Raw genomic sequence first — 27,312 nt, 5'->3', positions numbered from 1 at the left:
AGTTGGATGCATTATGTAAATGTCTAAGCTTGAATCTTAGTGTCATCATAAACATGCCAAGAGTTTATATATGTTTTATCTTCAGAACCCAAGAAGACTTGAAATAAATTTTTTAATTTATTCATGAAATTTGACATCAATATTACTTTCTTATCCATCTCTTTGAGAGCTTCATTCATGGAAACACATTATAAATGCTCTTCTTATGATTACTATAGCTATAGTTGCATTTTTTCTTAGATATATTTTGTTTGTCATTATCCTAGTGTAGGGAACCTAAAAGCCCTTATTTTGGCTTTCTTTGTGTTGTTGTTGGTTTGAGACTTGTTGTGACTCTAGGAAAGTTAGGGTGGTGTATTGTTATGCTTAGATCAAGTTGGTTAAACTAAGCCTTGCTTAGGTGTGTGCAAGCTAATAGACACTAGGGGGGACACTAGGTGGTCAAAGTGGGTCTAAGTCCATACAAGCCATTGGCAAGTGGGATATGACCCAAATAGGTCCTAAACAATGATTTTTCATATTGTTCAAGTGTTTGGAACTCATAAAATGTAATTTTGGTTTGAAATGCTAAAAGTTGCTAAGTTGTCAAGAAGTTGCTCAAATGGGTCTAGGGGACAAAAGAGGCATATTGGTTACCAAGGGGCCACATTATGTATTATAGTCTTTAGAAGCTTGAGAGGCTCGCTAAATACCTCCTACTTTCTCATCGACATTTAATATGGTATTAAAGTCTCCTCCTAGAAGGATGAGATCATTCTTATGATTGTTAATGAATAAGATGATTTCTTCCCATAAGAAAATCTTTTCTATATTATAGGTTGGACCATATACATTAATGATAATAAATTGAAGGTTCAATTTAGTGCTTTTGACTCTACTACCTAACTAATTGTTATTGGATTTTCAATTTTCTAAAGTAGCTTTCATAGGGTTCTATATGAAACCTAAACCTTCATAAGCCCCTCAAGATGTGTGTAAGATAGTGTTTCAGGTCCCTATATTCTTTTCTAAATTATTTCCTTCGTCCATATTTAACTTAGTTTCTTGAATTAGTTTGATTTCTGATTCAAAAAGTTTTAAATTTTGTTTTAGTAGTATTTTCTTGCTAGGGGCATTTAAGCCCCTAGAATTCCAAGTAGTGATTTGCATAGCTCCTTAGGAAGGCTCCTCCCCTTCCTTGATTTAAATAGTTGACTAATCTTTTTTTGTTCTCTAGCCTGACCATTTCCTTCTCTTAGTTCCTTGAGGGATTTTATACCTCTTTTAGATTTCACCTTGCCATAGTTAGGAGATTTAAGTCCTTGATTCATCTAGATGCCCAACTATTTTATATTCTTTTGTGCACTTAAGAAAATTTCAGATTGATTGTCTTCTTTCCCTTCCTCTTCTTCACTTTCCATCTCCTATATTAATTTCTCTACTAAGTTTAGGTAGTCCTTTGTGACTCTGTCCTCTGTAGATGTATACCTTCTTAGCTTAATTTCCTCAAAATCTTTGGCTTGCATAATCTCTAGAAGTGCCTCAATTAGCTATAGAAATTCCTCATTTTTTTATTCACCTTCAATTTTTAATAAATCTCTTTTTAGATCTATGTAGGTATAGTTATCTCCTCCTAGTTCTAGAACTTTGTGAATCAAACTTTCCTTTTCTACTTCACTACTCTTATCAATATTTTTAAAGACAAAGACTTCAATTAACTTATTAGTTAAGGCTTCTAAATTATCTTCTTCCACTTTGTCTAGATGCAAATTTCCTAGCTCTTCCTCCCTGATCTAGTCTCTATGTAAGAAATCTTGAAAATCTTGTGTTAACTGTCTAATTGCTTTAGATTGATCTGTGTTCTTCTCCATATAATTCCTACCAAAATGAGCTACTTAGTCTAATTTTGGTACTGGTGTTTGCCAAAATTAAGAACACCAACTAATTGGTTCTTCATTAGAAGTTGCTACTTCTTCCCCATTGTTTGTTATATTGTCTTGGGGAGGTTCCATCTTCTCATCTAAATTCATAGTTGTCCCTTTTTCTGGTTCTTCCCCATTAAATATTAAGAAATTTCTTGTTTCTTCTATTCTTCTAACTTCCAAATCCAATAGCTTTTTAGTTGGTCGTGTCTCCATTTTCCCTAACATGATTTTGCCTCTATGTTTGAAACACAACTTCTTTTGTTCTTTTTGGTTTCCTCTAAGTTTTCCATATCTTCCTTGCTAATGGTTGTCAATTCATATGGCTTTAAGTTAATCAAATCTTCCTAGCAATTTTTGCTATCTATACAAAGATCTTTGGCACTTTGATTCTCATCAATCCTCTATAGATTTGAAAGAGGATTTGTATCTATGCTTTCCCCAATACTTACTTTTCCTTTGTTGGATCTTGGACCTGTGTATTCAAAAACATTTTAAAGGTCTAGAAGTTAAAAACACAAAAATTGCGGTGTGGTCATCAACTTTTAAAAGTTGCTCCATAACATTTTGTGCAACTTTTTAGTTATGACATTGCAATTTTCTTTGTTCATGTAGTAGTTTTATTTTATCTTTTTTAATTGCCAAATCTCTCTCCCTTTCTTTTATTGTTTAAGTTATCAATTTTTTCCTTGGCATGATGATGATTTCTATATGTCAAATTATTCAAACATCTGAATTACTTACAATTTTTAAATTAAAAATAATTAAAATACATATACAAATTAAAATTATTTCAATGAATACAAAATATATATTAAACAACTTGTAATATTATAATGAATTGTTCATTCTTTTAAAATTTCTAACCATTTCCAAATAACAATTCATTCAAGGTTACAAATTTCAATGACTTCACTATATATTAAACAACTTGTCAAATTATAATGAAATTTGTCTCCATAGAAAATATATTTAAAAAGGACCACACTAACCTTTTCTATAGAAAGAATTTTCAAAAACCATTCTAATGGTGTATCCAATGATTGAACTTGGTGTTTTCTAGCTTCCAATAGCATAAAACTTATTTTTTTGTCGGAACAACATACCTAGCAACAAACAAAAAATAGAATATGGGTTAGTAGGGACCCAAATTTCCCTTGTAAACAATTTTTGGTGTTTTCATATAGTGCGTATGCACTATAGCACGGACACATTATAAAGCGTGAATGCACTATGTGAAATCTCTCTCTCTCTCTCTCTCTCTCTCTCTCTCTCTCTCTCTCTCTCCCTATCCCTTTCTCTCCCATCCCCTACTCTCTCTCTCTCCCCCACCCTCTCACATTCCCTACTCTCTCTCTATATATATATATATATTCCACCCTCTCCCATCCCCTCCCTCTCTCCCTCTCTCCCTCTCCCTCTCCCCTACTCTCTCTCTCTCTCTCTCTCTCTCTCTCTCTCTCTCTCTCTCTCTCTCTCTCTCAGCAAGTATACAAAAAATGAACAATTTGTCTTGTGTGCTCTTGTTCAACTTTCCTCATTGTTGAGCATTGATAAAATCAACTTACGTGATATTGTAGATCTCTGTGTTAGCTATATGACCATATTATTTATTTCAAATTTAGACTATTTCAACTCTTTAAATTATAATTTATTTTGAGTGTATGCCCATTTTCTTTAAAAACCAACATGTACTAATTGGGGTGTAGATTTTAGTGTGTTCATTGAATTTCACAACTTAGTTTTTTAGAAACTAGACTCCATTCTAAAGACTTTGGAAAAAGGAAGTTTTGATTTTAGATTAGTTGTCAATCATTTCTAGGGGGAGCATAGAAATATTTAACATTTTTGGGATGTGTTCAAGTACAAAATTCATTAAAAAAAAATACACATTATAAAATTACCCAAAAAATTTGGGATAAACTACACGGTGTTAGGTAACTTTTGACTAGAGCAATTAAAGAATTTCAAAAAAAAAAGTTAAAATTTTAGGGGGGCCACACTTTGCACTATGTTACATTTTTTCTTAAAAAGTAGTACCACTTTCTATGGCCCCTTTATTTGAGGACCTAAAACTAAACCTTTTTGAAAAAAAATTAGTAGTTTAGAAACTAGATTCAAAAGACTACTAGACTTTTTAATGGTCATATCTTAAAATTTTGAGCGTAACTATCTTCAAGTTCTCATCAAAGTTCAAAAATTATTAATTTCAAAAAAAGAGTGGCCACTTATACCCCCCTTTTGGCACCACAACTTGGTGCACTTAACCTTGTATGTTATCAGATCAAACCCACATTTTACTTTCTAATCGTTGTGGTAGTAGTAAAATCCTTTTGATTAAGGTTGACCTAACAGTCATTTGTAAATCCTTTAATAAGGTCACATTCTCAGGGAGTGTTCTAAAGTCCTATAACAAGGTCACTCCTAATAGGGTGATTAAATCCTTAAACAAGGTCTCACCTAACAATGTGTTTTGTAACCTTTAATAGGGTTGGCTCCTTATAGAGCTTAGTTCAAAAGAGTGAAAAGTGGTAGCATGTTACTTGGTAGTTTTCCCAAATTGGGTTTCTATGTTAAATATGATGTTAAACATTTGTGTGGATTTTTTTTTATGTGTCTATGCTACTTACTATTTTTTGTGTTTGAAATTTACTGTTAATTGTGCTATTATTATGAACTAGTTGACACATATTGAATAGAGACCTAAAATAAATTGAATATGTTGAACAATGATGAACAATTTTATTCGATATGATGTTCATAAGCTTGATTAAGTTTGTTTTAGTTGTTAAACATTGATTTTATACATCTAGACCTAAGGATAACTAATTCATCCCCCCTCTCAATTATTATAAATATTCCAATTGTATATGTAAATATAGGTTTTTCATCTACTTTTAAAAATATATTTGAGATGACATGTATAGAGATAGATACATAAAAAAGAAAGATTGGTCTTCAATGTATATTTTGTTTTTTATAATTTATATTTAATGTCAAATTTGTCAATAATTGATTATTTTTATCTTCCACCATGTTTCCCCTATCAAATCTATGCCATTTTAAAAAGTAATTATATATTCTTGAAGAGAACCCTCTCGTCTAGTGTGGTATATAATTTCTTTTTATATCACCTTTTTTTTTGAATGAGAATCTTCATAAATATACACCTACTTATTAGAAATACATGTATGGTTGGCACTTGGATATTCTATTTATATGTTTTATTGATGCTAGGTTTTATCATTGATGACAACATATATTTTTGAGTTCATAATAGATAAAGATTTTTTACATTACAAAGGATTATTGATAAAAAAATGTTGGCACATAATAGGTTAAGCTATGTGATCTTAGAATTATTTTCATAGATGAGTATAGATCCTACATCTATGTTTTCTTATATATCTATTGAGTAATGGATGAGTTAGAGTACATTTGGTGAAAACTCATAGCAAACCAGTGTGCTGAAAATAATGTCACAGATCTAGATGTTTGAGAAATTGGATATATATTATCAATGATATGGAGTTAAGTTTAGCAAGATTGGATCATGGTTGAAGACATGTTCATGAAGCTAAATTCATGATATAAATTCTAAAATATCATTTCAAAGACATGTTTATGAAGCTAAGTGAATTAAGGTATGTGTTTTACTAGCAATCGTCTATATTGGTGTAACGTGTTCATCTTAATTGTAGAATGTGTTAGTTATATTGTAGCATGTAGGAACCTTATTGTAATAATCTTAATGGCTCTTAATAAGGAGTGTATTACTTATCAAGGTTCTATGTAATTAATTATTCATTGTGGAAGCTAAAATAGGCTCACCCACTTAGTTATTTGAAAATGGTATAAAGGAAAGGTGTTTTCCTTGCATGAAAGATATTACATATACTATGTTTTCAAAGGATGCAAGTTTGATTTTTGAATAATTTGAGAAGAGCAGAGTTTGGTTTGGTACATGGTATTGAGCTTCAAAGGAACTGTATTGTCAATTGAGTTGTAGTTTGGTCAATTAAGTGTTTTGGATATGTTATCTTGAAGTGTTGATATTCATATTACTTGGATCACTTTAGACAGTGGATCTAGTAGTTTCCTAATTACAAATAAATAGGGTTAGAACCTTATAACAAGGTTTAAAGGTCTCCTAAAAGGGATTTTTCCTTTAATAGGGATTGTTGTACTCATTGTATTGTAATTAGCTCATAATGTCATCAAATCCTTTCATAAGGAACTTATATATTAGACACTATCTTGTGGGTACCATCCTTACTAGGCTTTTCCCTCTGATTAAGGGGTTCCATAGTCAATATTATTGTGTCATTACATGCATAGTTTATCTCTTTTTATGATTCATTATATTGGTTATTGAATTTGGAAATAATAAGTTGGATTTAAGTTTAATTTCTCACAACTAATTCACCTTCCTCCTCCTTTCAGTTGTGTGTGGACTCTACTTCTTAAAAAATTGTGTTAGAGCATTAGGTCCCTTTTGAAGGAAATCTTAGATACTTGAGGGGATCCGAGGAATATAGGAAGGAGAGTCCAAAATTTGATGAAGAGAACTATGACAGTTGGAATGATAAGATGCAAACTTAGTTCATCTACATGTGAGTTGATTACTCATTGATTACAAAGAAACATGTTATTATGAATAAGTAAAGAGATCTATTTTCATGTACATATGAGGAAAACAAGATATTCCTATGTAATATGATTCCAAGAGAAGAACTGATCACTACACTTCCTGAATAAAAATTGTTGAGGTAAAGGGTCGTGATCTTTCTCATAAATTTTGGACTAGATTAGAAATATTATATTAATGTGATGAATATACAAAGACACCAAGGTTGTAGAATTAGAAATCTAAGCTAGAAAGTTCCAAAATATAAGAGATGAATCTATTAGGTAATATGTTTAAAAAATACACAGATTGCCATATGTATAAAGAGATCTAGAGGAATGATATCAGAAGATGAGGTATGCTACAAAATTATGACATCTTGAACCCTTGCTTATGATAATAAGATATATTCTCTTGAAGAAGCTATTTGTCTTATAAAATATTTTAACATATAAACTTTAATTGGAATATTGTAAAATTTTGAGACTAGTAGATTAAGAGATATTTAACTTGGAGTTGAAACAAATTTCAAAGCTAGTGTACATAATGATAACAGGGTACTAACAAAATGTGTAAGCACTAGTAGATACTATGCTAAAGATTGGGCACAAGGTCAAGAAGAAGAAAGAACGACTTGTTAGTATTTTAAACTACCAAGCAAAAAGCCACCTGATACCAAGATGATGAAGGAAAAATTAGTCTAAGGATTAGCTATTTCCTATGCTCAACTAAGAAGTCCTCAGATTTGGACCCAACTTCAACAAAATCATAAAGATTTTCTATTGTTTAGGCATTGCAAAACCAAGGCGGGTGCACCTGAAGGGTAAAAGGGTTCAAAAATAAATATCATCTTTACACTTCACTCTCTTAGTGATATTAATTCACAATATTCATCCCTTACTGTAGATATTTGGTCACAAATTCTTCTTAGATTTACATATAGTTATGGGTAACAACATAGATGGGTAAAAGCACAAACCTGTGTCACCTTTTATAAAGGAAAGTGATATCATAATTTAAACTCTTCAACTTTAATGTCATAAAAGTGGAATTTTTGTTTAGAATTTGAAGATGATCTAAACTATTGAAATGTGTAAAATTGGATGAAGTTTGTGTCTATAATTTTTTTTTAAAAAATTGAGTGAAAATTTTATTTATTTTTGAATTTTTAAAGTCTATTTTTATGTATTCTATATCAAAGCATTAGCTGGTATTTTAGTGAAATCTAAATTATTATTTTTGTTTCTATAGATTAAAGTATTCAATGGGCAATAAAAGGAAAAGATCAAGGAAATGTGATAGAATAAGAGATGACAAAATGAAAGGTTAGACAAAACGTAACCAAAACCAACCTACTGAAATTCTTGAAGAGGATTAGATTCATGAAGAGAATGAAAGTAATCAAGAGAAAGAAATTGGCAATTCTAATGACAGAAAAAAATTAGAAGGCATAGCAAATTTGATGGATTTGGATGAGGAATACTTTTAAACCAAATTTCATCTAAAGATATGATAAATGATAACACTATAAGAAAGAATTGTCAAAACATGTGGGATGAATATTTTAAAGATAAGAATATATTTGGATAGGCACAATTATTTGTCAAGTTATTTAGGAGAAAAGATATGAGACCTGTTTTGGAGTTGTTGGATGTTGATAATAGGAAAAGCCATGTGCATAATATTAATAAAACAATAGTTGAAAAATTGGAAAATTCTTATAACAAAATTGACAACACAACTCGAGGAGGTGATTTGAGTAATCCATCTAGATCATTGATGACTACTATATCTAGTAGAAAATTGACACATAGAAGATAGGTACATGCAATTTCTAATGTACTACATATATCTAGAAGAATTTTTCAGAGATACTTCAAGAGAAGAAATATGCTAGATGATAACATTGAGAATAAATGGGTGAATATTTGTAGAGTTCCTCAAAAAGATAGAATTTCTGAAGATGGAAAAAGACAAGTTATTGAATTTTGGACCACACATTCTCGTGTTTCTTCGGACAGATGTGATACTATACAAATTAAAGATCAAGAGACAGGGGCCAAAATTGAACATCGAAAACATTTCATAGATATAACCCAAAGTGAATTATTTCAAAGATTCAAGCAAGAATTTTCTAATGTCAAAATATGTTAGAGAATGTTTAAGAGTTTGTGTCCTTCCTTTGTACGCATAAATAAGATGTGTGAAACTTCTTATTGTTGAAATCATGTTGAATTTGGTCTACACTTGCAATCATATAAAAAAGGTATGGCAGTACTTGAACCTAATTTGTTCATCCCTAGCAGTACAACACAATTTTTGAAGTCCATATTATGTGATAAATTAGAAGATTCAGATGATTTCAAAGTGCAATGCATCAAAAATCAGTGTGAAGATTATGGAGATTTACACAAATTTTCAATGCAAATTGAGAATATTAATGAATTGACACCAGTTTCATGGATGAGATATGAATATGAAACATACCAAAATAAGACAGGAGATGAATCCAAAAAAAATGTATTGAAGGAGAGTGAATTGCATTATGATGAGTTTATGACCAAGTTCTGTCCATTGATATATCCACATATCCAACATTGCCATGGTGGAAGATGGCAAGCTAAATAGTTTCATGATTCCAAAAATTATTTTCCACATAGTTGTATACTTTTAGTTGTAGATTTTTCTGAGAATTATACATTTGCATCTCAAATAGAGCTTCAAGGGCAATATTATCATTCTGAACAAGTTGTAATATTTGTGCAAGTGACCTATAGACATGCACAATTTGAGGTGGATGAGATAGAAAGGTTGGATGAAAATGAACCCATCATCATCAAAGAGGTTCATTTATATATTAGTGATGATAGAGTTCATGATAAGAGTTATGTGGCTCATTATTTTACAATGTTCTTTGAAGATCTTATAAATTGTGGAATAAATGTTTCAAAGCACTAGATTTGGTCTGGTGGATGTGCAGGTTAGTACACCATGTGAACTTACACATTTATTTAACTTTATTTTAACTTATATTTATTATTACATGCCTATTTTGATTTGATACATGTACACAGATACTTTTTTCTACTTATCATTTCATGTTCATGGGATAATTCAAATCTACAAAAGCATTTAATTGGTTAGCAATGCAACATGCTAGAACCGATGTTAGGTTTTTATGGAATTTCTTTTAAAGTGGACATGGAAAAGGGGAGAATGATGGAGCAGGAGCATGTATAAAGAATACACTTCAACAACATGAACTTGTAGGTAAATATGCATTTAATGTGCATGTTTAATACTAGTAGCACATATTTTAAATTATATATGCATGTTGTATGTACATACAGGGAATATGATAGAGAATGCAAATCAAATTGTTGAATGGTGCAAAGTTCATTTTGCTACTTAAGATACTGAATACAATAAGCATTACTTTTGGGAAGTAAATGGTGAACTTTATATTTATGTTTAATGTATTTTTCAAATTCTTGAGTTTTTTATTAAATATTTATTTTGAAATATGACAATTAATTTTTGTATTTGTAACATATATAGATCGATCTAATCCTTACAATTATCAAACGATTCCTGGCATTAGAAGTTTACATCAAGTGATGACTACAAGAAACCATAAACCTCCAGTAATTAAAGTAAGAGAGAAAACATGTTTTTGTGATGACTACATTAAGGACAATCCAGTGAGTGCATGTGAAAATATTGTGAATGGATATGTTTCACATTGGGATTTGAAGGAGATAGTTAGAAAGGCTCCTTTTGAAGATGTTGACATTGACATTGACATTCATGATCCTGTATATTTAGTTGATTATAAACACATTTCTAATTTAGTTATGGTAGGTTTGTGTGCATATATATATATATATATATAGACATGAATATTCATTTTAAAATTATTTTATATTTATCTATTTTTATATACATGTAGGAGATATTTTTCTAGTTCAAGCCTTACTAGATAATGCGAAAAATGTGGACTATTATCTTTTAAGATGCACAAAAGAAAAACACAAGTTGCTACTGAACAGTCATATCCAATTGGGTTAGTTGTTATTGAAGGAACATATTATCAACAAACAAGGGTAACTGATAGTGGTATTGAATATATTGAATACAAGCCTGGAGGAAAATTTTTACATTGCAGTAACCATGTTATAGCAACCAAGTTACAATTTGAAGCAATACAAAGAAGAGGACATTGTGGAAATCAAAAGTAAAAATTGTCTATTGAAGAACATGAAAAACTTCTAGAGATAATTAAAACTAGAGAGGATCCTAATAATACAATGTTTTTAGAGCTCTAGTTTACCTATATACTTATTGTGGAGCTCTAGTTTAGGTATGTCTATATAGCTCTTATACTTTTACATTTAATGTTGATAGGATATTTGTTTTATAAATTTTTATACATTGGATCATTTATCTTGGATATGCAAAATTAGACATGTTTTGTTATTTTTATTCAAATTAGACATGGATATCTCATTTAAGACAACCTCTTAAGACCTCCCCTTAAGACAACCTCTTAGGACCTCCCCTTACGACTACCTATTACCTAACCTCCTCTTAAGACCACCTATTAGGACATCCCCTTAGTACCACCTTTTAGGACCTCTCCTTAAGACAACACCTTTAGTATTTGTATGTATCTATATACATTGTTTATGTTTTCTTATGATTGTTAATGTTGTTATGTATTTATGTACATATAATCTTTATGTTCTTATATATGTATTAACTTTTATTAATTAAATGTTGTAACATGCATTATTTAGGTCATACTCTTTATATGTTCTTATGTACATGTGTATGTTATATTCGTACCTGTGCATTAATCTACATTATTATATATGCATAATTTAGGATCTCCCCTTAAGACATGTCATAAAATATAGTTAATTATACTTAGAATAAGGCATTAAAAATAATAACATATACATAAACATGAATATTGAAAACATACATGTCTACATTTAACATGAACACATTTACATACATCTATGAAATAAAATATAGATGAATATTGAAAACATGAATAAGGCATTAAGATGAATAACATATACAGAAACATGAATAACACATACATACACATAAAATATTAAGACATTAAAAGATCAATAACATGTACATAAACATTAATAAAAATATGAATATTGAAAATATGTATTACATTTTTTATTTTCGTATGTATTCTTTGTGTTCTTATATGTATTCTTATATGTAGTTCACATCATGTATTTTTTACTAGTAATCTTTATGCTCTTAAATACATTTTATATAATAAAAAATACATCTATGAAATAAAAAATACATTTTAATCTACATTCTTATGTATAATTTAGGATCTCCCCTTAAGACATTTCATTAAATATAGTTAATTACACTTAGATTAAGGCATTAAGATGAATAACATATACATAAACATGAATAAGGTATTAAGATGAATAACATATACAAAAACATGAACATAATATGTACATCTATGTAAAATAACACATCTATGAAATAATGTATACATACCCATGTAAAATGTATCCAAAATACCATATAAAACATCTCCAAAATACCACATCAAATCTCTCTAAAATACCACATGTATCAAATGTATCTGAAATAACATGTACATCCATATAAAAGTATTTGAAATAAGAAATGTATCTAAAATAACATACATATCCATATAAAAGTATCTAAAATAACACATGTATCTAAAATAACATACATCAAGTTAGATATCAAAGTATCTGAAATGACATGTATATATAAAATATCCCAACATCAATGAAATAGACATGTGTAAACTAAGATCAACCACATCCCCCTCCGGATTCTTGACCCCAAAAGGCTCTACAATTTGAATCTAGACCCTATTTCAAATGAAAGAAATTTGTAAAATTATAAAATTATACATATGTATACGTGCATGTATTATATCATATGTAACTAATAGGTTTGTAAAATGTAATGTTATTTAGTACATATAGGTTTACTATGTTAATATAACTAATAGGTTTGTAAAATGCTTTTTTATTTAGTACATATAGGTTTACTATGTTAATATTTTCTAAAATGTAACTAATAAGTTTGTTGTTAATGTTTTCTAAAATGTAACTAAAATGTTATTATATAGGTTTGTACTATGTTAATGTTTTATCAAATATTCAACTTGAATTTTCTATGTTTGAGATCATGCAAACTCTACATGTATGATTAAATGTACATATTTAATTTAAAAATACTATATAGTTTTCTATCTTTAACATATCAATATCTAACTATAAAAAAAAACTAACTAGTCTAAATAATCAACTACTAAAAAAACTTAAAATATAATTAAATTAATTATTAAAACACTTTAAAAAAATTCATTTAATCAATACTATCATGTAATAACTAAAAAAATTTAAAAAACAAAAAAAAACAAAATGCACCTACCTGTTACGACTGAAACACCCTAATCACTTGATAACCACAACAATGAAATGCAATAGTGAAATGATTGCCAATAGCTATTTTTCAGTATTTATAAACCCAGTGGGGTTCTAGCTGAAACCCTTTCAACCAAAAGGGTTTCTGCCGAAACCTTGTCTACCATGTCAGTGTGGGAAAGCACCACGTCTATACAACTAAATACATTTCGATTGAAACACATTGAACCGAAAGCCTTTGGGCCAAAATCCTGATGGATATCACAAAGGGTGACATAGGTTTGTGCTTTGACCCATATCTAACCAAAAAAAATTAGATGCAATCCAGGACTAACCAGCTATGATACTCTTCATACATTAAAATAATATTCATTTTATTTTTTTGAGATTTTCCTTGATGCTTATTCATGATCTCTTCATATGCAACATGAAATAATTGATCAGTGCATCATTTGGAATTCAGAGTCTACCCATCTATTTTGACCTAATTGATTCCATAACAATCAATATTATCAACAATTTTCCCTATAACTCATTCTTATGCATATCAATATTACTGCTTGGAAATCCTATCATATCACTAAAGCATTTACTTAAATAATTGAATTAAAAGTAATAGAAAACTAATATACAACCTATCCTAGTTACACTAAATTGAATAAGCTTTGCCCATACAACCTGAAGATAGCTAGTCGGTAACAATGGAGACAAGATTTAGGGAAAATAGATATGGCGGTGATTCATTTTTTCATTAATTGGAATAAAACTCATAACAACTCAAGACAAGACAACATGATCCTTAATTGTTAATGTATCTTCAAATTTGCAGCAAAAATACATCACAAAATTGACATCAAGGAAACTGGACCAAATGCAAGTCTAGCAAAAACTAAAATAACAATTTGGACCTTTTCTCTAGCCTTAGAATCTCATTTATATAGCATGAGATGCAACAAGCTTTAGGCCTAGAGAATACTGATAATTTTCCTTAAGACATAAAGATATTTACAAAAGTTACTATCATAAAAGACAAAAATTGGTGCAATAGAATGGTTTTCTTCATGAATATTCCTTTTAAGGGACTACTTCTACTATAGGTTCTTTGTTGTTGGGGAATTTTTTGATTGGATTTGATATAGTTTGTTAGAGTAAATAATTAATTAATTGTTAATTATTTATTCTATTTACTTAAGCTTACTTAGGTTAATGCATTTATTTAATATTTAGTATTTAATAGTTGTAGTGGTTAGTTGATGACAACACGAGAGTTTTTTCCCTTCTAGCATGTTCCACCTTTTGTGGATATGTGCTGAGTTATCATCCTTATCTTCTACCACCTTCCAGCTTGTTCTACAAGCTTCCTTGAGGTCTTTATAAGCGACCTCTCTCTCTTTGTATTTTCATCACATTATCACATATTGTATATTGTAAATACATATTCTTCTTGTGTTTTCATATGTGATCTCTCATGTCCATTTAGGGTTTTTCCCTTGCTCCATGCTCTTCCTCTTCTTGGCTTCTCTTTGACAAGTTCTCACATGCAGGTGATCTTGGGTGTCTTCGGAGTTGGCTCTTCTCAACTCCAACATAGTTGTCATTCCTTGAAATGTGTGACCATTGGACTTACTTGTGATGGACTAGGCTCTTATATTTGAAGCTAAGTTTAACTCATGGTTCTCCATCTAGGTCATCTTGTACTGACAAACTAACAGTTATACTTGATTCTTCTGCTACCAAGTCATCAATTTGAATTTTTTTACCTATTTATGCAGTTGATTGTTTATCCTTTTCTTCCTCTACATTTACTGGTGCATCAACTATTTCTAGTTCATCTTGGTCCATCTCATCTTCATCTATTTCACCAAGCACTAACAATTTTGAAAGTACAAAAATTTGTCATCCACTTGTCAAAAAGTGTGTCATCTAGCCAATTAAAACTCAAAATATCATGTTGTTTCTTCAAAACATATTCTCCTAATTTATCTATTTCAATAAACTCCTCTTTAAAAGAATCATAAAATATTTGAACTTTAACAACTTCTTCAATTGTATTTGCCAACCATGCATTCCCTTTTCATTTATGACCCTATTTAGCCTAAGGCATAACAGATCATCCAATTCTATGGTCCATTCTTCTTTATCTTACAATTTGTCCATTTTATTCAGTGCATGGGGCAAAATTTAAAAGTTTATACTCTTTTACTTTGAAAGATAATTTATGATTCTCCTCTACAATGCAATTCTTTTATTATCAAAATCATATAGATCATTAGTCATAGTCAAATGTCTTTTCTATTTGTTCACAAGACAAACTGATGACTAAGAAACATAAAAGAGTAACATCCATGTTCCTATTATTCCATTTATTTACAATTAGCTTCAAAGCATCCTCATTACTTTTTAGCTCATTCCATATGCTCATTATTTTTGTCAATTGTTCATAAAATCTAGGCCAACCAATCTTATCTACCTAATACATAGTTTTTTTTCTCAATTTGTCTTCATACTGGATATCTAGTTCCATATGTAATGCCCAAAGTTTTCTCTTTTCCTCTTCAAAATCCTCTACTGTATAATATTGAGGTCTATGTGGGGTATGTGATAGCTCTATAAGGAGAGTTGGTTTAAAAGGCTCAGCTAGAGGATGAGGATAAGTAATTTTAGCTCTGCTAGACTATCCTTGGTACCATGTCATCTTGTTTTTAGGCTCCATTCTCTTATGTACTTCTTTATTGTAAGCTCCCACAACCTACTCACATTTTTTTCTTGTAGTTCTAAATTTTTTTGTTTCTCCTTCTTGGCTATACCTAGGGTGGGGTTAATTGTTCAAACTTTTAGCTCTTTGGCCTCATCATTTGGGGTATCTTCCACCCTCTTAACAATCAAGTTCCCAATAATGTCAATATCATCAGGCTGAGAGAAATTGGCTCTAGATCCTCTTCTCATAGACCAAATTACCTAGGTAACATGATCTTCACTAAACTTAGCACCTCTTAGCTCTTTTCTCACCTTTTCATCAACACTTAACTTCTTGGTAACAATGTTAAAAGCCATTACATTTGCAATATCCCAATTTGGTAAGAGAAAAACCCTAGATGATCTTATCATTTCTCTTCCCTCCTCAAGGGTCAAATTTATAAATTCTTGCATCAATTATTCTTTTATTTGATCTTGTAGAGCTATCTCTTCCATTTCTAGATGCTCTACCTTCCTCTCCATAGGGTTTAACTCATGTCCTCTATAATCAACAATAGTTAGCTCAAGGCTAGGCATGGGAGGTTCTTAAGGATTTCTTTCATCTAATTCTCTAATAGTAATAAAAACTCCCCCTTGGGATTCTAATTGTTTCATTTTCTCCTTAGTGAGTTGTTCATCTCCTATATGCAAAGGAGATTGAGTGGGTGTCTATTCTTCTATTTGGGATACTTGTTTTTCTTCTATATTTTGCTTCTTGGGCTTTGGCTCTTTAGGTCTCTCTTCCAAAATAGTACTAGGTGATCCAACTATTTATTTTCTCTTTTCAACTACATGTTCTTTGTTCTTAATGATGAACTATAGCTAGACCTCCTCTGAATGACCAATTGTCCTAATCCTATTGCAGGGGTAAAATAAAACCTTTTCATTACTTGTCTTGCCTTGTCAGGATAAGAATTGATAAAAAGGGTCTTCTTTTCATCCATGGTCTCCATAACCTCTAAGAAAGTGATCATCAACTTGTTCATCTTATCTATTTTTGTCTTTGCATTTTTCAAAGGCTTATAATCTTGATGGGGACACAACCCAAGAACAAAATGGACACAACAGAAAAAGGGAAATTGTATTAATTGAAAAATAAGCTAGTACATTCAGTACAGGGAAAATAAACTTCAAAACATGCCCTCAGGGCTTACAATAGCATAAATGTGGAGATAATTTCTCCTTTCAGTACCTCCTCTCAAACTCCACTCCGAACTGCCTTTTACAATGCCAGGAATTTCCTTAAATGGACCCTGGAGGGTAACGAACTAGGAATACATTCTAGAAAGTGCTAGTAGGCATCCACCGACCAAATAGAAGGTTCCAGAAGCTACGTTAGAAGTCAGCGCAAATCTAGAAGAATCCAAAAATGGTAACCGAAATTTTGAGAGGCATAACTTTTGAACCGTAGCTCCGATTGACGAACCGTTTACATTTTTGAAAAGCTCTCGAAGCACTCTATAGCCCTATGGACGAGCTTTACTCATTCCCCATTTTTTGGCCCTTTTCAAGGTCATTTAATGCCCCTAACCTGACTTTGAAGCATTTTTAGGAGGTCTCCAAAACTCGAAAAACTGTAACAACTTTCAAATCGTGGGGCCTTTTGACCTGATTCTTTTTTTGGAATGCTCTAAATCACAATTACATTCATCTGGCCAATTCACACCTTCTAGTTTACCAAAATGATGGCCCAATTACATACTCCTATTTTTTTGGGATTTTCTAGCACACTGATAGTGGAACTGTGAGAGTTGGAACCTTTATTTGACCCAAATGGGTGTCCAAAAATGAAAACACATGAAATAGAAACTAAGTCTAAGTACATTTTTTTTGGGTGACACAGGATTGCCCTTATACCTCTGGATGCTCCTGCATCAGACACCCAGGGTAGATTGAAAAGTGACCTTGTCACTTTATGAATGGTAGAGGAAATCCCAAATTGGAAACCTCAGCTACTGAAATCCAAGTTGAATCCTTGATTGGTCGTCCTTTGCATTTGACCAAATACTCTTCATACTGCTTTTTTTTGGTACTCCTACCCACACGATGATCTAGAATGTCTTCTATCTCCTCCTTCTTAGAAGCAGGATTTGGATATGGCTCTAACACCAATTCCTCATTTGCACCATCATCATGATACTCTGTTAAATTTGCTATGTTGAAAATGGGAGAAATGTGAATACCATCTGGCAGCTCCACCTCGTATGCATTTCCTAAGTCATTTTTCTTCAAAATTTTGCAAGGGCCAAATTTCTTCATTTTCAGCTTGTTGTAAGTACCAGCTGAAAATCTTTCTTTTCGTAAGTGCACCATGACTAGATCCCCTACTTGGAATTCCTTATGTCTTCTCCTTTGATCAGCCCTATCTTTATACTCTTGATTCATCTTGGTAATGTGTGCCTGAACCTCCTCATGTAGACGCTTGATATGTTTAGCAAATTCTTTCGCTTTAGCACTGTCCTCTCCCCTTGCTCTATCTTCCTCAATTCTAGTACAGTCCTTGGGCTATTCCCATATACAATTTGGAATGGTGATTTTCCAGTACTCCTAGTTATAGAGCTATTTTAGAAAAAATCTTCTTGTGGTAGAATCAAATCCCATCCCTTGGGCTTATCCCCAACTAAACATCTCAGCAAATTGCCCAAACTTCTGTTTACCACTTTTGTTTGGCCGTCAGTTTGTGGGTGATGCGTGGAACTGAATTTCAAGTCTGTTCTCAACTTTTTCCACAATGTCCTCTAGAAATAGCCCACAAATTTAGTGTCTCTATCAGAAACTATGCTCCTTGGAAGACCATTTAGTCTTACCACCTCTTTGAAAAACAAGTCTGCAATATGGACAACATCATAAGTTTTGTGGCATGGAATGAAATGTCCCATTTTGGAGAACCTATCAACCACCACGAATACTGAGTCATTACCCCTTTGTGTCCTTGGCAATCCGAGAAAAAAATCCATACTTATGTCCTCCCATGGCCTTGATGGAATAGGCAATGGCTGATACAGGCCAGTATTGTGACTAAACCCCTTGGCAACTTGACAAACCTGGCAACTCTGTATAAACTTCTTCACATCCTGTGAAATTTGAGGCCAAAAATAATGTTCTCTAAGAATGGCAATGGTCTTATCTTGACCAAAATGTCCTGCCATCCCTCCACTGTGTTTCTCCTTAATCAAATTTTCCCTCATGGAACTCCTTGGAATGCATAATTGACTACCCTTGAACAACATGCCATCCTGAATCAAATAGTCTAACCACTTGGTTCTATCTATAGCAACAGGTTCTTTACAAGCTTTCCATGCTTCAGCAAAATTAGGATCCTCGGGGTACAAATTCTTGAGTTCATCAAACCCAACTACTTCAACGTGCATTACTGTAAGCAACAATTATCTCCTACTTAGCGCATCTGCAACTCTATTAGATTTTCCACTTCTATGCTTCAACACAAATGTATAACTTTGCAAGAACTCTACCCACTTCATATGCCTCTGATTCAATTTACCTTGGCTATTTAGGTACCATAATGCCTGATGATCAGTATACAAAACAAATTTCTTTGGCAATAAATAATGCCTCCATTTTCTTTAAGGTCTGAACTATTGCATAGAACTCTTGATGATAAACAGAATACTTCTTCTTTGCATCATTCAATTTTTCACTAAAATATGCAATAGGCTTACCTTCTTGGCTTAATACAATCCCAATAGCGCTGCCACTAGCATCACAATCTACCTAGAACACTTTTCTAAAATATGGAAGTGCCAACACAGGCTGTTCTGTCACCTTCTTCTTCAGCAATTCAAAACTTCTCGAAGCTGTTGTAGTCCATTTGAACTCTTTTCTATCCCCTCTTATTGTATCAGTTAGGGGTGCACATATGTGACTAAAATTCTTAATAAACTTCCTACAAAAACTAACCAAACCATGAAATGATCTTACCTCAGTAGCAGACCTTGGAGTAGGCCATTCTGAGATGGCTTTTACCTTCTCTGGATCCATTTTGAGACCTTCAGGTGATATAAAAAACCCCAAATAGACTAACTCCCTTTTTGCAAAGATACACTTCTTCAGATTAATTAATAGTTTCTCTTCCCTTAGCCTTTCAAGGACACTACGAACATGCAATAAATGTTCTTCCAAAGTCTTGCTGAAAATTAAAATATCATCCAAATAAACAATAAAAAATTTTCCCAAGAACTTCTTAAGTACCTCATTCATGAGCCGCATGAAGGTGCTTGGGGCGTTCGTCAATCCAAAGGGCATGACTAACCACTCATAAAGATCCTCCTTGGTCTTGAAGGCTATTTTCGACTCATCTCCTTCTTGAATTTGTATCTAGTGATAACCACTCTTTAGATCTATCTTTGTGAAGTACTGAGCTCCACTCCAGCCGTCCATAAGATCATCCATCGTTGGAAAAGGAAACTGGTACTTGATGGTTATCCTATTTATAGCTTGAGAATCTGTACACATCCTCCACTCTCCATCCTTCTTTGGTGCAAGTATTATAGGTACTACACATGGACTCAGCCTCTCTCGAATCAAGCCCTTCCTCAACAACTCCTGAACCTGTCTATTTAGCTCTTCTGTTTCAGTAGGAGTCATCCTGTGAGCAGCCTTGTTAGGCAAACTAGCTCCTGGAATCAGATCTATCTGATGACTGATTTGCCTTATTGGTGGCAATCCATTTGGAACATTATCAGAGATAATATCTCCAAACTCCCCTAGTAAATTTGAAACTTCAAGTGGTATTTCACTACTACCTTCTTTATCTTTCCTAGGAATCAAAGCATAGCATATATGCTAATGTTTCATGCCATCTAAAAACTTCCTTTCATCAACAAGACAAATCCTAGCACTGCTACATACCTTTTCACCTTCCTTTTTCATGGGCTTCAATTTGCGGTGAACTCCATCATTTGTCAGAGAGTATGTGTTTGCATGTCCATCATGTACTGCATGTCTATCAAACTGCCATGGTCTACCCAACAATAGATGGAAAACATCCATCGAAATAACATCACAGAGAACTTCATCATGGTAACTCCCAATTTTGAATTTCACTAAACATTGTTCACTTACCAGGACCTTATGATCATCTTTTACCCAAGCAATCTGATAGGGCTGGGGATGTTTCTCCTTCTTGAGCTTCAGCTCAAAGACCATCTCTTCTGATACCAAGCTATCAGTGCTACCACCATCAATGATCACGTCACAACATTTATCCTCACACTTGCATCTGGTATGGAACAAACTCCTCCATTGTCCTGGTTCAATCTCACCAATTAGTAGGACTCTTTCATTTACCAAGGTCTCTCCTCTTTCTGCATCCTTTAAATGTGATGATTGTGCATCCTCATCCACAAGAGCAACCCTAGCTTGGCCCTCAAATCTCCTATCTATCCTTCCTTGTCGTTGAGGGCATTCAAAGGCACGATGACCTTCTTCATTGCAATGGAAATAGGTACCACGGAAGCCTCCTCTTCCTTGTCCATTTCCTCTACCTCTTCCTCTCTGATTTCCAAAGTCTTGATCATGGGAGCGGTTGAAACCTTCATTCCTCTGGTTCCTGCTAGTACCCACATCTTCATTTTTCTTTTGGGTTTCATTGCGGCCTTTAGATGATCTACCACTTCCCCTTCCTCCTTGACTGTGCCCTCTTTGTCTTCCTTCAAACCTTTTATTCAGATTCTCTTCAACTCGTAGGGCAAACTGGTATGCCTCTTCAATGCTGGTCATTCTTACCAGACTTAATTCCTCCTGGATGCTAGGTCACAACCCACTGATATAATGAGAAACCTTCTCCTTATTTGCTTCTGCATGCCCCGCTCTAATCAAGAGTCGATAAAATTCCTCTGTATATGCTTGGACTAATCTTCCTGCTTGCTTTAACCCATGCATCTTCTTAAACAAATCAAGCTCGTAGTCTACAGGAATGAACTGCTTCTTCAATTTGTCCACCATGCGATCTCATCTTGTGATCTTTTCCTTTCCTTTTCTGTTTCTTTCCAATTGAACCTCTTGCCACTAGATTTTGGAATGGCCTTTCAGTTTGGCCTTTGCAAACATAACCCTATCTAGGTCCCTGATATCCTCATACTCAAAGTATTCTTCCAGTTCATTGATCCGATCGATCAACTCATCTGGTTTTAGATTTCCTGAAAATACGCCCACTTCAATTGTAGGTCTTTTTCCAAACTTAGTAATGGCCCTAAAAAGCCTTTCCTCTGCATGATTTAGAACTTCCCCATCAAATTCCCCTTCTGGTCCCATTTCTTCTTCTTCGTTGTCATCTTCACTTTCATCTCTTGTGGCCACAGTTGCTCCTCTATGGAGCTCCTCCTGCAATGCTTGTACCTGCCTTTGGATGGCTCTAACCTCCTCAGGATTAATAGCTCTAGCCCTTACACCATGCTCTCTTCATGGAGGCATCTTCTAACTTGAACCCACAGCCACACAGTCCTAGTGCAAACTACCTCATAGTCGACGCTCTATCTACACACTCAGGAAAATTGGCTCTGATACCACTTAATGGGGACACAACCCAAGAACAGAATGGACACAACAGAAAAAGGGAAATTGTATTAACTAAAAAATAAGCTAGTACATTCAATACAGGGAAAATAAACTTCAAAGCATGCCCTAAGGGCTTACAATAGCATAAATGTGGAGATAATTTCTCCTTTCAGTACCTCCTCTCAAACTCCACTTTGAACTGCCTTTTACAATGCCAAGAATCTCCTTAAATAGACCCTAGAGGGTTAAGGACTAGGAATACATTCTAGAAAGTGCTAGTAGGCATCCACTGACCAAATAGAAGGTTCCAAAAGCTGCGTTAGAAGTCGCGCAAATCTAGAAGAATCTAGAAACAGTAACCAAACTTTCGAGAGGCATAACTTTTGAACCGTAGCTCCAATTGATGAACTGTTTACATTTTTGAAAAGCTCTCAAAGCATTCTATAGCCCTATGGACAAGCTTTGCTCATCCCCCATTTTTTGGCCCTTTTTGAGGTCATTTAATTCCCCTAACCTAACTTTGAAGCATTCTTAGGAGGTCTCCAAAACCCAAAAAACTGCAATAACTTTCAAATCATGGGGCCTTTTGACTTGATTCTTTTTTTGGAATGCTCTAACTCACAATTACATTCATCCGACCAATTCACACCTTCTAGTTTATTGAAATGATGACCCAATTACATACTCCTATTTTTTTGAAATTTTCTAACACACTGATAGTGAAACTGTGAGAGTTGGAAGCTTTATTTGACCTAAATGGGTGTCCAAAAATGAAAACACATGAAACAGAAACTAAGTCTAAGTACATTTTTTTTGGGTGACATAGGATTGCTCCTGCATCAAATCTCCCTCAAAATAATTAATGAATTCTAAAACCCTAGAATAGACTCTCCTTTTTATTTTTTAATCTCTTGTTCTTGGAGAGAAATTCATTTCTCATTACATCTTCAGGGAAATATGGTTGATGTTTTTGATCACTAGTCATATCCTTTTTCTTGAATATTTCAAAAAATCCTTCACTAACATTGAAATGAGAATGGGAGACATTCATTTTTTATGGTTCTAAAACTTTATATAGAAACAACCAACCCCCCTTTGTAATTATGAATTGATGATAAACTATACAAGATGGAAAAATAGAGCGCCTAGACCTACCAGTTAATTCTGCTTCCTCCAAACCACCTATTTTCCATAACATCTAAGCTATTCCTACCTTAAGAGGTACTTGGTAGGGAAGCACATGTGGAGTTCCTTGGAATCCATATAATTTTAAAGCTATTAACACTAGATATGGTATGATGTCTTCCCAGTTATGAGAAACTTTCAAGTTAGTAGGGTTATCCATAGTCCTAATGAAATCTAGCAATGCCTTAGATATCTTGGGTTATCTCTTAATAATAGGTTCCTTAGTCTAGATGTAAAATATCTATCAAACCTTACAAGACTAGCATCCTTTGCATCCCAAGCCATATCTGCACTCTAGAATTGAATTGGTAGAGACTCTCCATCATATTCTCTTGTTAACATCATTTCCTTTTCAAAGAAAGAAACTCCTCTATACAAAAACATATGCATCAAAAAATAATAAAAGCAAAAGGTTTTCTCAATTTTGGCCTTTGCAATTCCAATTAGACCTATGTGAATTTCTTCCACTAAATAGGATGCAAAATAAAAAATAATATCCACATCAAAGGAAGAGATCTATACCATCATATACATAAACTTTATTGGCACATACTCTTGCTCATCTTGACTAAATACCTTGCACAAAGTCATATGGACATCTATAGCCCTATAATTGCAAAACAATTTCTTGAAATGCTCTTTAGTTGATGGTGTAACAAAAGTTAAATTCCAACTAAGGCCAAGTGTCCTCTTAATGCCCCTTGCCTAATTTGATCCTTATGAGACAAGTACTCCTTCTCCAATCCTTGAAAGTCAATGACCTCATGATAATCTATGGTCAGGTCCATTCCAAAAACTTCTTGTATTTCTTCTGCAATGATTTTCATCAAACATTCCCCATCTTTTCTTGTTACCATCCTAGTTACTAGATCATAATTTTGGGCTACAATAGTGAGAAGCTCTAAATCCACAAAGACTCTAGGAACTACTAACTTACCTAAGTCAAAATTCTAGATATTTTTGTCGGGAGGAAACAATGTCCTTTCTTAAAACTAATTCTTAAATAGTTGTAACCCTATTTTAGAAGTTATAGCATCCAATTCCCAATTCCTTTTGTCAAAAAGGCCATCTACAATTTAGAGTCTAGGGTTTGTAGGAACTAATTGTTTATTTGGGTGGATTCATTATTAGACTCGCTTAATTGTTGTAGAAAGTCATCATGAATATTTTGACCAACATATTCAACTTTCCCAGAGAAACCCTTTTTTGGAGGCATACTTGAAACAACAATGAGGAGATACCAAAATTATGTGTAGAAAAAGATACTTATTTGGTCCTTTTATTTCTTCTTTGAATGCTGCAATGAATCACCAATAGAAAATTTCACAACTTAACCAAGCTAAAACTAGATTCTTCAACAGGTTCAAGCTCTAGGAAATCAAAAAACATATTCATATGATAAAATTCTTGGCTATCCACACTACATTTTTTTTATTAGTTCACACAAGGAGCTTTAATTCCCATAAATGGGTTGTAGAGGAAAAATAGAGTGGCATTCCCCTTTGAGTTTGAAAATAGGCTGTTGATTTACAAAAAATTGACAATCAAGAAATGAAAAACATTCTGATTCAAGTTCAAACTTCTTAGTTTGTGATCAATCCAATCAAATTTTACATGTTATCCCTTTTCTCCTTAGTGGCAACTTGGAAATTATTCATTTATGCAGTCAAACATATGTTGGGTGCTTGCTATGTTGCCAAGGATAAAAATCAAATAACTTCCTTTGGCAACATGATGACAACCCTCAATTTAATGTACATTAGACGATCAAGGTGACGCTGTGAAACTCCTCTGAAGGTGGCACATTATCTGATGTGTCAACCTCTCACTATGTCAGCAAGGATAAAATATTTGTAACTTCCTTTGACAACAAAGATACCATCATCGATCTTGAAAAGATCTGATAGTTCAGACCAATATCTTATTTCTATAAAAGTATATAGCTCTTGGCAAATGAAAATCTGACATCTGGCACCCATCTGATGATTTGGATCATGTGGCAATTTTTGCAAAGGCTAGTCCTACCACTTTCTATATGTCAAACTCTCGCTATGTCTCTTTGGGTAAAGGTCATTCAATTCTAGAAAATGACATAGTGATAGCCCTAGATCAATGGTGGAAAAGGTACATTGAAAGATTGTCCCTTTTTGACAAAGAATGAATGAGCATGGACACTTTTTACATCATTCTAACACACCCACTAGCCACAAGGGAAAAAGGACCCACATGGCCACGTGTTGAGTTCTCACTATGTTGAAATGAATAAAGAATGATCAACTTTTTATGGCGACAAAGTGAGGCTTGTTGATTTAAAAACTAATCGACAATGCATGATGTCTTATTGAATATTTGTGCTTCTAATTGAGTCCCCTGACAAATGTCTCCTTGTCGCTATGTTGCCATTGGTAAAAACCTTGTAATTTCTTTCAGTGACAAAGTTTCAACCCTTGATTTCAAGGAAGATCAAGGGTCACTATGATTCAACTAATTTTTAATCATAAGATGTAATCTGCATGAATATTAAAATAAAATCTTGGGTTAAAGTTATTACGAAGACTTAGGGTGACGTCAGGTAGTGCAAATAAATTTGAAAGGTACCTAAGAAAATAAAGAGGGGCATTCAAATGGTTTTTTCCTACACACACTTTTTTTTCAAAAAAAGGACATACTATGTAAACATGATTCAAACGTTTTTTGGGGAAAAACTTAATATTGAAAAAATAACAAAACCAAAATTAGGGATTTTTTGGGGTCAACAAATTAAAAGCACAAGACCCTAATTTTCACAAAGGGAATCGAAACATTCACTTGAAGATGCATCATGAATTTTTTTAAGTGAAAACTAGATCAACAAGATTGATGAGCTAGTTTCATCGATTAAAAGGAGATAATCTAGTGGTAAGAAACTACCCTTTATTTTTTGGTGTTGTAAGGAAGTTGGTCATTTTTCTTTCAGATGTGCAAACAGAGAACTAAAAGTAGAAGCTATAAAGCCTTACAATTAAAAAATTATAAGGGATTATTTGTATGCAACTGATGATGAAACTAAATTTAAGGAGATAAAATTCTTAGATAATGATGAAGAAGATGAGATATAATTTGTGGCTATTAAGAAAGATAGTCTTGTTAAGGAAGAAAAAGAACTTGTATTACATGTGAAAAAAATAAATTTGATTGGATAATAGATAGTAGGTGTTCACATCACATCACATCATCACATCACATCGCATCGCATCATAACACATCACATCACATCACATATATATACACTAGTACATTTGAGGTCATTTTTTGACCATTATTGGTCAAAATTTTGACCCAATTTTTGACCAAATCTCGACCAAGTTCGACCAACCCATTGGTCAATAATTTTTTGGTCAAAACCTTTGAAATATGTTGGCACAAGTTGTGCCAATCATTGGTCGAGAGTTCGACCAATGCTTAGTCAAAAACTGCCAAGCATTGGTCAAAATTTTGACCAATGATTGGTCAAAAATAGCCAAGCATTGGTCAAAATTTTTAAAATGCTTGGTCAAATTTTTTTTTAAGCCTACACTTGTTGAGGTCCACTTCAACAATGGCCCTTCTTGTGAAATTATTATCGAAAACCTTTCTAATGACATAATGTGTTATGAGCTCTTCATCAATGGGATGGAACATGAATCCAGGAGGTAGTTGTGCATCACCCATATCATGACTGTAACTAAAGTTAAGAGCCTCTATTATTGAATTCTCTTCCCTATTACCCATATTCATTTTCGTAATCTCTAGTAAGGCCCAAAATGCTACATCAAAATGAGTGAGAGGTTGAGTAATTTGAGGCTAATAAGGGTAAGAAGAGGAAGAGGGCACCCCCTAAGGAAAAGAGACAAGTAGTTAAGGCACAAAAAGGACCATC

The sequence above is a fragment of the Cupressus sempervirens genome, chromosome 7, assembly GCF_028749045.1.
Source record: "Cupressus sempervirens isolate cs-2001-9-10 chromosome 7, ASM2874904v1, whole genome shotgun sequence".
NCBI lineage: Eukaryota > Viridiplantae > Streptophyta > Pinopsida > Cupressales > Cupressaceae > Cupressus > Cupressus sempervirens.
This window is presented reverse-complemented; position numbering follows the sequence as displayed.